The sequence below is a fragment of the Sceloporus undulatus genome, chromosome 4 (assembly GCF_019175285.1).
Source record: "Sceloporus undulatus isolate JIND9_A2432 ecotype Alabama chromosome 4, SceUnd_v1.1, whole genome shotgun sequence".
NCBI classification, from domain to species: Eukaryota; Metazoa; Chordata; class Lepidosauria; order Squamata; family Phrynosomatidae; genus Sceloporus; species Sceloporus undulatus.
In genome coordinates this window covers 187,130,990-187,142,174 of record NC_056525.1, presented here as the reverse complement: position 1 = coordinate 187,142,174, position 11,185 = coordinate 187,130,990, and the positions used below count along the sequence as shown (strand labels likewise).

The following is an 11,185-nucleotide window of genomic DNA, read 5'->3' as shown; positions in this document are numbered from 1 at the left end:
TGCATAATAACAGTGTTCTGCATCCTATCAATAGTCTCAACTAGAGTAGACAAATTGAATCAATTGTTGATTTACTTGAATCCCTTTGAATCAATGGGGTTCCTCTAATTGAGGCTACCAATGACTAATAGTTTAGGCATTGTAACAAGTGACAGCTTTCCATGGTCTGAGGAAAAGAGTTTAGACTGGAGTAGCTTTGGATCTGCGAAATGTCCTGCCTTAGAAGTTTATTTGGCTTCACTAGTTAAAAACATTTTTCATCCTCTGTGTTGTAAGCTTACGTTTCATGGTTTCACTACTGATGCTGCTGTTAAGAGTTCTCATTGTTTCAAAGTTTGACATTGTACACTATTTTCTCCCATGAATTTCTTGCAGAATGTAGCAAATAAATAAATGATTCACATTTAAGAGTGACAAGGACAACTGTAAGTTAAGATTTCAGAAGATGCCATGAAAATAGAGAAGATATTTACAAAAAGGGTATGTTGCTTTATTGAACAGCAGGTATCTAGTATGTGAGAGCAGCTTGTGCTCCTGAGAGTAACTGAATTATGTTTGAAACAAGAAATGAAAGGTAGGCATGATAGCTTTATAAAGCATTGAGATGCCTGGCTTTTAGGCAATTGAAACTGAAAAGGAACCCTCAACTGATGTATGTCCAAGATGCACCCAAACTGAAAAACACAAAGCCATTCAGCAAGTAAATTAATTTGCATGGTATTTTGAGAATATTTGCAACATCATTACTTAACAGCCTGTGCCATGGTAAGTCACACTGAACATTTAATATCCATGCAGACATATGTGTAAAGAATAAAACAGATGGTCAGTTCCTTACAACCCACACATTGGAATAAATTCCCAAATGCAGTGTCTACTCATCATCAAACTGAATGACTGTAATACACAAAATCTGATGTTGCCCACATATTATTTCTACACTTCATTTGTGGTAGAACAACTTGATGAAACCAAGCTATCATGAGGGGAAATCCCCAAGGAGTCATTATTATTACATCATGGAGTTGCTAGTGAATCATAGAGTTTCATTTCATTACAATCTTCTCAATGTACGGTTCAGCATATATTTTCCCACCAAACTGAAACACTTTTTGCTTTGCTGGCTTTTGGAAACCTCCTGATGATTCAGCTTCAGGCCAACTGTATAAGCAGACAAAAATAATTTGAAATAAGATATTTCAGGTTAGATAGGGTTTGTTGAATAGATATATTCCTCTAGCTCTTTTGCTTCTCATAATATCCCTAGGAACCGAAATGCCATATTTAATGCTTGGCTTGGCATATATCTGCAAGGAAACATCAGGTTTCTGTTTTATATTAGATTGAATGTTAACATTTGTTTCTTGTCATATATATTTTAACATGTACTAAAGTTCTCTGGTTAGTGGACATATGTGGAACTCTGAATTATCATAAACTACCAGTGTGAAAGACCTTGTCATGATCTTTCCATGTGCTGGCTGTATAAAGTGTACTTCTGCATGTATTTGACTGGATATCCATGCTGGGAATAATCAAGTTTCATGATTCTATTTCTAATTCTGAACCCATTTCCAGGCCCCAAGTGGCAAATTTCAGGGGGATTGGTATCTATTTGCCTATTGAAACTAGTTGTTTTCATTACAACTCTTTGAATATAAGAATTTTCTCACAGGAAAACCGTGGAAGAAATTCTATTTGTGGACAGAGTATTTGCATAGGGGAAGTATTTTGCTGAATTTTGGCAGAGCAAATATATTTCCTAACAGCTTCCCAAGAATGGATATTATGACTGATGACATTACCATGAGTCCTGTCCTTGCTGCAATCATGTTAGTTAAAGACAATGTAAACATACTGGTTTGTGGCCAGCCATTATCAGACATCTCCACAACAGTGTGACTGGGGCTATTTCTGCCATTGGTGATTCCTCACACTCTTTTCTGCACTCCCTCTTAACCATGCCTCCCTGCCCTATGCCTTTCCCAGAGTAACTTTTGGATAATTACTACTACTACTACTACTACTACTACTACATAATGACCTGAATCTAATGTCATTCCAAGGTGTTATGTGGAGGAAATGGTGGTTGCTTCCCCCACAACACACAGATACAGAATCTTTTGGAGTGGAGGAAGCTGCAAACTGGGATGTTTTTTCTAGGGAAATGTAACCAAAAATGGCAGATTTTTTTTCTCAAAGATTTTTCTGAAAGATTTTTTTTTTTTTTGTGGTGTGCACCCATCCACATGGCATGTGCCATGATGATATCCGTGCAGTGCGGCACCCAAACAGTACTATGCACAAGGGGTATCATCATGGCATGTGAGCATACCTATGGTGCCCCTGCTGGGATGCAAAAACAAGCCACTCAAAAATGGGATAATGACAAGGGAGCAATCCTATCCTTATCCTGTCCCCATGTGATAATCTCCAATTTGTCAATATACCATTATACTGAGTAAGTATGACCCTGAAAAACCTTTTAGTTTGGAGGCAGACATCACAACTTCTTTAAAATGTAATGGGAAAATTAAATAGCAGTTTCAAATCAGCAGCACAACTTCTGCTCTCAGCTCAAATTCTTCAGGGGCACATTACTATTGATAATGTTGTATTTAAATACCTATTTTTAATTTTGGGTCTAAGGATTAGAAATTAGTCTTTGCATTTCTAGAATGTTGGTGCATTATGCTGCCTCTTTCCCTCTTTGGGCATCTATGCTTTCCTACCAGCCTTACATTCTAGGCCACTCCCCACCTATCGTATATGCAGGACCACATCTTTTCCTCTGCTCCCCCTCCAGATTCACTGCTGCTGTCTGTTCTCTAATTACAGTATTCCAAGGCCACTGGGGCAACATCAATTTGCACGACAGGAAGAATAGAACAAGGCAGAACATCAGGTAGGAGAATTCTGCCAGGTCAGAATATTGGAAATCTGTCAAAATAAGATGTCAGGTCATAGGCGGGAAAGGCAGGTGACAGGCCCTGGAAGGAACCTGAATACCATCCATCTCAAATCAGCTCATTTAGCCTTCTGGCAGGATATTTCTTTTGAAAACTACAATGCTTACTCTAGGTATATAGGCTGAGCATTTATATAAGCTTTACAGAAATCCTTAGAGCATTAGAAGAGATATAAGCAAAGTTTATGAATATTGCCAAGTTCCCAATGTTATTCAGTCATCCCTGTATTGTGGGCCTACAAACTCTGTTCAAGTTACTCAGATATCCTTGCTTTCTGCTTTTTTCTCCCCTCCTTGCTTGCTACCTCTCTTCTCCAGCTGCCAATACCAGAGGGCATTCCATCATAATTCATTGTAAGTAGAAGAATGATTGAAGAAAAAGAAGTAGAAGAGAAGGATGGAAGACAGGAGAGTGGAGGTTAAGATGTGTGAAGTATGAAAGTAGTAGATAATATTGTGTAAGGTTGTTTTTATGATTAATGGTATAGCATAAGTATGTAAGCTTCTGTTGGTGTTTGTAAAAGTGTTTATTGTATATAATTTTAAATTTTGAATAAGGATACTACAAAAAAAAATTCCTTTCACTTTGCTAAGAGAGGTATGGGCTATACCAGTGGTTCTCAAACTTGTTACCTTTGTGATCCCTTTTATGTCTACAGGCAGATGTTGTAACCCCCTGACATGGTATAGGAATAAAAATATTTTGTTTGTTTAGTATGTGTGTTTTCGTTCACACATTAATATATATTAATATGTTATCATTTTTAAATGAAATAACATTGTTCAAATTAGAACAATTTTATTTAAATAAATTGAATAATTTATTCAAGACAAGTAAGTTTTACTGTACATACTGTGTCTCTTACAGCCACACTCACATACATCTATTCTCACATATATGTACATACTCAGTCATTCTCTTTCCTTCTTTCTTTTTCTCACACAATTACTCATTTGCTCTCTGACACACAGAGTCATGCAGAAATATTCACTTTCTTTTGTATATACAAGTATACACAAGTGCAAATGTGACTATGTAAAGTAGAGATGAAGATTGTAGCTGAGTCTATGTGAGTGTGTGTGTGGCGGGGGAGGGGGAAGCAATGGCTTAGGATGGGCCCCACCAGAAGCCATGTTCCAGTGAACTTCCTTGTTTTCCTTCTCCTCCTCCTTCAGGCAGAGGCAACTGCTCCAAGCACCCTCCTCATCTTTTTCTTCCCCTCCAAGACACAAAACATTTAGGAAGAGGAGGAGGAGGAGGAATAATAATCTGGATCTCTGTCTTGCTACCCTCTTGAGCAACTCTCATGCCCTCACCCTGGGTCCCACCCCCCAGTTTGAGAGCCACCCACTGTTCCAGGTGCTCATAGTCCCCAATTCCAAATACTTCACTTAAATGTTCCCCAGATAGTCCACATTCATACCCACTTACAAAAGAAGGAGAAGGATGATGAGGAGAAGGGTGAACAAATAATATATTTTAGTTAGTGGTGTATATTGGATTCAGATGACAGCACTCTGAAACTGAGTTGTTTCAGATCTGCTCTGGGCTCTTCCAAGGCAATGAAGACTAGATAGAAAAAAGATGAAGAGAGATAGAAACCTGATGAGTAGTAATATTTGTTTTGTATTCTCCCCAGTATGCTATGTAGAGCTACAGAGAGATCATTATATTTAGCCATGATGGCAAGGAAAGATGAAATGGGTGGGGCAATGATGGGAATTGGATTAACTTGTCCTTTTATCTATCGTTTTGACAATTTTATACATTGGCTATTTTTATTTGTCTGCACTTTGGAAGATGTAATTCTAAGGAATACCTGAAAATTTTATCTAGTTCTCATTTTTTTAAAAAAAGGAGAGGGAGGAAGAAAGGGGAGGATAATAAGGGTGTTATAGTCGCTTTTGTGTTTTCAGTAGTAGTCAGTGGGAGCATGACTTCAGAAAATACTGATTCAAGATCCCCTCTTGATGCAATGCAGAGAGAAGTATCTTCGTATCTAAGAACAGAATATGTCTACCTGAGAGGAAATAGTATACAGGAATTCATGGAACAGACAGCACTTTAAATTCCTCCTGATAACAGTCGACAAGCTGGGGCACTTTGTTCAGAAGAATAAACTCCTAAGTCCCTTATGATATATGTAAACCAAAACTGTTCTTCAAAACTCATATATCACAGTTTCTAAATGAGAAGTTTCTAAACCCTGACTTGAATCTCATGATAGTATGCATTTATCTAATTGTTATCAGTAAAACTCTGGTAGCCTATGTTGTGTATGTTTCATATAAAATACCTGTCCCATAAATACTAGCTGCATGGGACCCAATATTGTGCATTATGGGCCTGTACATACAGCCCCTAAGGGGCAGTGGGATGCCTCCCCTTTCCTAGCAACTTTACACTGTGGCCCCAATCTGGCCTTTTGAGGGTGCAAAAGCTGTGTTGCCACGGCTATATGGTGCTCTTTCAGTGCTGCGTCATATGGACGTGATGCCCTGACTCTGTCCCCGGGCCAGCCTTTCAGGCCAGTCTGAACAAGGCCCATACTGTTCAAGCAGCAATTGCATATGGATGTGTGGATCTTTCTTATGTCAGCACCAGCAAGTCCAAGAAAGTACAGTGATATTATATTAAATAGATCCATGTTCTGTACAACAAACATGATTGCTGTTTGCATATTGGCTATTTGCATATAAACATCAGATGAGCAGGAATAAAAGTTAGTTGATCTTGTCTTTCCAGTAATTAACTGCCTTGTAACATTTCTCTCAGCACAGGAGTAGTTAAAATATTTGCCTGTATCCAAATGTTTGGTGTGATGTACCTGCAAGCTGCACACAAACACACATGTATTTATTTATTTATTTATTTAGAGTATTTATACCCCGCTCTTCAGCCACAAAGACTCTCATAGCAACTTACAATTTATTTATTTTTAATTAGACAGTTCCCTGCCCCCAGGCTTACAATCTAAAAAGATATGACACAAAAGAATAAGGGAATGGTGGCGGGGAAGTGATCAAGTTCATTGGTTCATCTCTCCCTCTGGGGCCATGTCTTAGTGCTAGGGAATTCTGGAAAGTGTAGTTTGGGAGACATTTAGATCTTTTATTATTGGTGACCAGCTGTATCTATGCTGCCTCTAATCTCATTCTTTCAAGGAAAAAGTAAAATGAAAGACTTGAAGTCCAACTGACAAGGCATTTAAATCTAGAAGAAGATGCTGAAGAGGAAGGGAGGGACTTTATCAGTTAAAAATTGTTAGTGAAATATATCTAAATCAAAAGACTTTTCACTTCAACAAAATGTTGTTTTGACAGCTTTCAAATTCAGAGGGTTCCTTTCTACATTTCTTAGAACAGACACTAATGCAAATATGGCTCCAGCTTCCCCCTTTAATGGAGTGACAAAATGAAGGAATGCATTACAACACATCATGTTCATTCACTTCACCCATCACTATTTTTAGAGGCTGCCGAAGTTGTCAGGGTTGTCACAAGCAAGTGTTCTGCTGTTGTTCAGGAACAAGAGCAAGGACTCAGAAAAGTAATAAACTTCAAGGAATTTGTATTTGCTAACTTGTGATACCAACTGGCTGAGTTATTTCTCTGCTTCTGAGGGAGAAACAACAGAAACCAATCTACAGTCTTTGGATATTACATTTCTAGTACACGATTCACCTCAGGGATGTAATAGGTGAAAATAAACTAAAGAAATAAAAAAAAATCTCTTGGCTTGTATCAGTAACAACCTTTTAAAGCAAAGAGAACAGAGTGGTGGCAACTAGCGAATAATCAGGGCCAGCCATTGCACATTTCCACAGATTTTTTTTCCTTTGGCCTGATTTTTTTCTTTTTAATATTTTCTGTTCAGTCTCTCTAGCCATTCTGTCTATACAGGTCTGGACAATATCTGGGCTGGATTTTCAATCCACAAACACATATAGCTGGGGAACACCTTTTAGGATATTATCTGATCCAATCTACTGCACGATGCAGGATATCAAGACCACCAGCCACAGCATCACTAAAATGGCTATCTTCTACCTCTTTCCAGTGGAAGACCCACCAGTACTCTAGCTAATTGTTGCCATTTTTAAACTGTAGTTACCACCAAGAGGTTTCTTCTGGTGTTCAACAGAAATTTAACCTCTGACCACTAAAATAATTAGATCCAGAGGCTCTTAACCTTGTTTATCTGAAGTGCAACTCCAACATGGCCACTAGATTGAGGTGTAATCTAGAAAAGTAATTTTTCAGTGCTTTGATTAGATTCAGTACTGCCTTCTGGGACAGCAGGGAGCAAGGATCGGTTCTTTTCTCTCTATGCAATAGCCCTTAAGATATTTTAGGAGTATTATAATGCCTCTGAAAAGCAACTGTTCCTCTTATAGTGTACAAATTACATGCTGTCCTTCTGTGCCATGCATGGACAAATGTGGTAAATCTGAGAGTGAATTTCCATCTCTGTTCTTCCAAAGTAGGCCACCACATCCTGAAATTGGACCCAAACGATTTCACAACTGGAAATCAATCAGTCATCATCATCCCATCTTTCCCCCAGTCTGAGACTCAAGGTTGCTATAACAGTTTAAAAAATAGTTAAAAATTAATAGCACACCAAAGGTAAAAAGCAATTAAACCATCATAAAATCTGAAAACAGTTAAAATAGTTAAAACAAGAACAACAAACAACAAACAACAACAAATAGAATTGAGCACATTATACTACAGGGTCCTTCCCCAGAAAAATCAGTTTGCAAATACATGCTGGAATTATTATTATTATTTTAAAAAAGGTTTACCTGATTGCAAAAAAGAGGGTAAGAAGGGTGCCAGTCTGGTATCTCTAGGAAGGGAGTTCCAGAGCCTGGGAGCAGCCTGCCAAAAGTACCTGTGATGGTGGTAGAACAAAGAGTGGAGCATCCTCAGAAGATCTCAAAACACAGGATTGTTTTTACAGAAGAGTACAGTCCTTCAAATAACCTGGACCTGAACTGTATAGAACTTTATATCAATAGCAAGACATTTCTATGCTGCTTATCAGTGCACTTAAGTACTCCGTAAGCGGTTTACAGTGTGTAAGCTAATTGCCCCCAACAAGCTGGGTACTCATTTTAGCATCATCAGAAGGATGCAAGCCTGAGTCAAGCCTGAGCCCCTGGCTGGTATTGAACTCACAAGCTTATGGATTGTGAATGAGTGGCTGCAGAACAGGCATTTAACCACTGCACCATCAGAGTCCCTTTTTTATAGGTTATCACCACCACTTTTGTGATTTCCAAGGTCATTGCTCCAGTTTTGAGGGCTTAGTGAAGGCTTGGTAGTTGTTTTGAAAAAGTCTGCCACTCCAAAGGGCATCAGCATTTGAGCACTTTCATGGAGTTTTGGGATTCCCCCCTCCCCCAGATGTGAGAATGGGAGCACATGATATTTGATGGCTACAGGATGTCCTTATACATTCCCCACATTTACTCAGTGCTGTTCATTTCCACCTCTGCACTGCAATATCACATGAAAAAAAGGGGGCTACAGAAGCCTTAGGCCAGAGGTGGATGACATACAATTGTCCAGGTTCAGAAGTAAAATTGTCATCATGTCAGATCATTTATCTTGCTAGCTGTGTCTAACAGGAATCTGAGTCCAACAACCTTTGGAGCACCACAGATTCCCTGTGTGTTCTTTTGGGCATTGATGTGCACTTAAAGTATGGTTCAGCATATATTCTCCTAGCAAACCTGATGAAACACTACTTTTTTGCCTTGCATCAGGGACACTAACACACACTATATATATAGAAACATATGTAAAGCCATCAAAAATGTACCCAGGGGACCCAAGGGTTTGCCCAATTTCTGCCAGTCAAGTTGCTTAACCATAAAACTGTTGTCCTCAATTTCCAGCTAATACTAGCAAAGCCCGAGTCAGCAGAAGCAGACTGAAAAATAAAGTGATGGAACTGGAAATAGGCATGAAAGCAGGCTCTCACACAGATAACCTCATATGGTGCATATTAGGTTGATCTTAGCCTTTATTGATGAACATTAGAAAAGATTAGCGGTTGAACAGTTCTGGTCTACATTTCTTTGTATTTCCTTGATTCATGCTAGTGATGTCATTACAGCAACAATGTCACCAGTGTTCACAATACATATTTGTATAGCTCATAATGTTTTAATATATTATGCATCAAGCATTTTACCCAGAGGTTCTTCTTTGGCTTCCAAAGTAAAACAAGATTCTGCATTGTGTTCAGTGGAACAACTCCCCAAGACTAACTGCAGATGGATGCCAAAACTTTTAATTGTTAACCAATAAGTTTCTTTTAAACTTTTATTAGCTACTGTAATCAGAACGTACAGTGAAGTATGTTCTTGAGTCAATGAAGCTTGAATCCAAATCAAAATATTTTATACAATTTTTATACAAAAAATCTAAATTTTTACTTGTTTCTTGCTAGATTCTAGGATCACGAATGAGTTGTTTGACTTTGTTCCAAATGTCTTTTAGCAATGATGACTGTAGGGAATTATAAAGAGAAATTTAATAAAGTACTTCCATGGACCCAGAGAAACAGAAGTATGAATCCGTCAGTAGTATAGATACATGCTTTTCCTAAGCACTCACTAAGAAGCTGTATGGCAACCAGTTCCAAAATGGGACAACTGGGGGGGTTAGCCCATCACCAATTGCTCATTATATTAAACCAGGGTTGGGGAAACTTATCCCAACAAATGTTTTGAACTATGACTTCCCAGGTCTCTTTATCATTAGCCATGTTGAGTGGATAGAGCTACTGAGACTTGAAATATCTGGAGAACCAAAGATTCCCCATCAGTGCCTGCTTAAACCTGATAACATCTGGATATATGTGTGCCTTTGGTATCTGTTTGTTTCTCCATACCCTTTCTGACTGTTTTGTGACCCCCTTTGCAGTCTCTCATTTGTGAAATTCATGTGTAACTCTGACTGTGTACTGGGTATTTCAGGTCTCATCCTGCCAAGGCCTCTAATGACTCAACAAGCCATGTTAGAGCTTATGCTTACCAATTTTTAATGGAACACTATTGAGTACATTACCATGTCATGAGTATTAGTATGTTCCATGTCACAGGGAACCACAGCAATTTGATTTTATATGATATACTAGCTTTCCCAACATGAGGGTGCATTCAAATGACATTCTTGTTCCACAAGTAATTTGGTGGGTTTTCCATGTCAGCATAACATGATCGGTGAATTTTAGTTAACTACTCACTTTCTATCCCATTAAAAAAAATCTTCTGAATTCCATCCTTTAGCCCAAATACTTTTGCCTTATTTCAGGTTGATTAGATGTTTCAAAGTATTCTCTTTAGCCCACTTTACTTAGCTGGATCTGCTACCTTCCCCATGCTTCATGATTTAAAATACTTTTCAGTTGGCTATGAATCTTTTATGACTTTTTTTGTTTGCCAAATCACCCAGAATTCTATTATTTAATGTGTTCATATTGGATTAACAATAGAAGCCAAATTATTGAATTCAATATGTAACAGAATTTTGTCCAAACATGGATAGAGATCTGATCAAATTTCATGAAGTAAATTGGTTTAATAGGGAATTATGCAGAAAGTGTAGTTTGCAATTCAGTAGGTGGCACTTTTGGCACTTTTCCTTCTGTCAATACAGATCAAATTCCACAGTGTGGAGTTAAGAGGCTGCTAAATCTGTTGGTCCTTCCCCCACCCTCCATGGAGAAGAATGCCTGAAGCCTTATACACTTTTGCTCATTAAAGAGACCATAACTGCTGATGAACAGAATCTGTTTGATTCTTTTTTTCAAATATAATGGTTGTTGTCTATGTCCTCCTGTATGCTTTTTTAAAATCAAGCTGTTAGCGGTGCCACTGAATGCTGCTTTCATAGCTTTAGCATTTTGCATTACTTTGAGGGAAATTATTCCTATATACAATCTGATGGTGCAAAGGAAACATCAGCACTACGCCATTAAAGCTACTGAAAGAAGCCCACTGAAGACAATATGGCTCCACAATGTTTTCTCTCCATGTGGTCTTTGTAATTTTCTCCTAATAAAATTATTCCAGATGTGACAGATGCACTGGTAATTTTCTTATATGGCGGCAACTGTGAAATGAAACTATAGCATATTTTATTTTGATCATTTAGTTTTGTTTTTGTTTTTTTGTTTTGTTTTCAGATATGCACAGAAAA

At 38.1% G+C, this 11,185-nt stretch overlaps 1 long non-coding RNA gene across 1 annotated transcript; it reads left to right on the top strand.

Annotated features, from left to right (window-relative positions):
* The first annotated feature begins 351 nt into the window (after positions 1-351).
* On the top strand, positions 352-3,426 carry LOC121928185. Its single transcript, XR_006103455.1, has 3 exons — positions 352-480; positions 2,839-2,905; positions 3,287-3,426. It is a non-coding gene; the product is annotated as an uncharacterized LOC121928185 (long non-coding RNA).
* Positions 3,427-11,185: the final 7,759 nt, after the last annotated feature.